The sequence below is a fragment of the Medicago sativa genome, chromosome 5, assembly GCF_051527215.1.
Source record: "Medicago sativa cultivar Bolivia chromosome 5, Bolivia_mono, whole genome shotgun sequence".
NCBI lineage: Eukaryota > Viridiplantae > Streptophyta > Magnoliopsida > Fabales > Fabaceae > Medicago > Medicago sativa.
Window position 1 is genome coordinate 49531287 of NC_140753.1, and position 2417 is coordinate 49533703.

Consider the following 2417-nt stretch of genomic DNA (forward strand, 5'->3'; position numbering starts at 1 on the left):
AATGGAAAGATATCAAAGTAATGTCATAAATCACTTTCGCTTAAAATTGTGACTTTCTTGTCATTTATGATAAACAACTCAAAATGTTTTCTTATACTATATGTTACTAGATACTAATGCATTAAATACATTTAACATTAATTACAATTTTAAAAAAGGCTTCTTGATACTCCGAAGTGCTAAAAACTATTAAATCAAAATCAACAGAGCATGAAATTTTAGTTATAAAACAATAAAAAAAAATTATTACATGCAAAGGAGGAAAAATATGGCTCAATTTCCCATGTTTTTTTATGCTTTGATCAACTTTCTTTCTCTATTTCTTGTTGAAACAGCAATAAGTATGCTATTTTTCACACCAATTTTCAATTCTAAAGTTTTTTTCCCATAATATTTTATCACCTTTTAGTAACATTTTTTTTTCTTATATGTCATGTGTAGCTAAAATTCGTTGCGTTTCTGATGATGATTGTCCAAAGGTGATAAAACCTCTAGCTATGAAGTGTATTGGTAATTATTGTTATTTCTTTATGATTTATGAGGGTCCATAATCACACAATTGAAACAAGGCGATTAAAAATCAAACAATTGAGAAATATAAGGGGCGACTAGAACATTTAAGTCTATTATTTATAAGTCATAATATTTGTTTTGGTAAAAAAAAAGTCATAATATTTGTTGTATTAGTACTTTTCTCGTTTTCTTCAAAATTTAATTGAAGTTTCTATAGATTTTTAATTTAATATTATTTGTATGCATTGCGCTCTTTTTTCCTTCAACATGTTTTATGTCAATTGGTTGTTTTGTTAAGGTTTTTAATGAGGGAGATGTCAGTATTATCTGTTATGTTTTGCTTTGGCCTACTTCCACCAAGGATTCATTACAATATTGTTTGAATGTTTGATTACATTTGTTATAAATGGAAGTATTGACAAATATTTATTACACACTAACACATCTTCCATAGCTGATACAACACAATCACTAGAAAGGGACACTAACCAAGGTACCACATGGTCCTCAATAAGTCCCAAAATCTCTCACGACATGTGCAAAGCCCCCCCATAACCTCCCTATGTATCATAGACATAACACCCACTCAAACTACGGTCTCTACAACTCCCCTTGTAGTGTCCCTTACTCTAGACTCAACTAAAATCGTTGCTCCATGATCATCTAACAAATACAAGATTAACATCTAGTATCATATATTTATGACGCACACGTAGAAAACTTTACTGATAACATGATGTGCAAAGACGAAGTCTTACTTATTTATTCTACTTTGACTCTTTCAAAAACAATTAGCAATTTTCTTTTCAACGTTTGAAATAATTATTTTCCTTTTTAGAAATTGTGTTTAACCATTCCAAGATTGAGGAAAAGAATGTGAATTTTATTCTTATCCGTGTCCATCTACTTAATAGGCATAAACTATTCATCTTATCTTGTAGTTAACGTTGAGGTTAATGATCATATCATTTTCTATCATAATTATAACTATGAGATATCATATATCTAGCAATTTGATTTGATGATTTTGACAAGAATCCTTTTCGAACATAGATGAAGAAAGTTGCTAGGAATGGATTGTTTGAGAACATACAATTTTTCTCGTTCTTGAGAACAATTCTCAATTTTTGTACCAATTTAGAAACTTGTTTTTGAAGCTTTTTTTTCATTCATAATAACATTTCAAAGTATAAAACGTATGAACTACAAAATAACTAACATATGTATCATGATTAAAACACATTCAATTAGGTACTTATTTAAATATTTTCCTATTTTAGAACAAATGACTTTCAATATTTGATTCAAAAAATCTCATTGAAGGGTTTAAATCCATATTTCACTTCATTTTGAGTGAGAGGGAGATGATCCCCAAAACTTAGTTATTTAGGTAGGAACTCCTTCCGATTGTATCTTATAAAACTTTTAATTCATCTGGGTGAGTAACTCCTTACTATAATATATCATATAGATGTTCCCAAACATTGCTTCTAAATTTATTTTAATCTTACTAAAATAATTTAGTTAAGTTAGACCCAAAGAATAACAGTCGGGTAAATGAAATTGTTTTATCTTGGTTTTCGGGTGTCAAACATTGATTACGTTTGAACCTTTTTAACCTTTGATATCTCATTTTTTCTTGGGAAGGGAAAAAATAAGCAAAACCCTTGAGAATCGAGGTTCGGGAGTTGTTTTCGCTACGGGAAGGTGTTAGGCACCCATAACGACTATAGTAACCTATAGGAACCGTCTTTACTTTCTACGCGCGCGCTTTATTTTTAAATGCTATTTGAAAAATGATATTTACACCTAAGAGTTTACTAAGTGAAGAATTGGAGGGAGAAGAAAGCGTTTGAATTTTTATTTTATTTGAATTGAAGGAATATTGGTTCCTTGCCTACGTA

The 2417-nt window shown here is 29.6% G+C and overlaps 1 long non-coding RNA gene across 1 annotated transcript; it reads left to right on the forward strand.

Annotated features, from left to right (window-relative positions):
* Nucleotides 1–201: 201 nt before the first annotated feature.
* LOC146922675 (uncharacterized) lies at nucleotides 202–626 on the forward strand. Its single transcript, XR_015012552.1, has 2 exons — nucleotides 202–341; nucleotides 442–626. It is a non-coding gene; the product is annotated as an uncharacterized LOC146922675 (long non-coding RNA).
* Nucleotides 627–2417: the final 1791 nt, after the last annotated feature.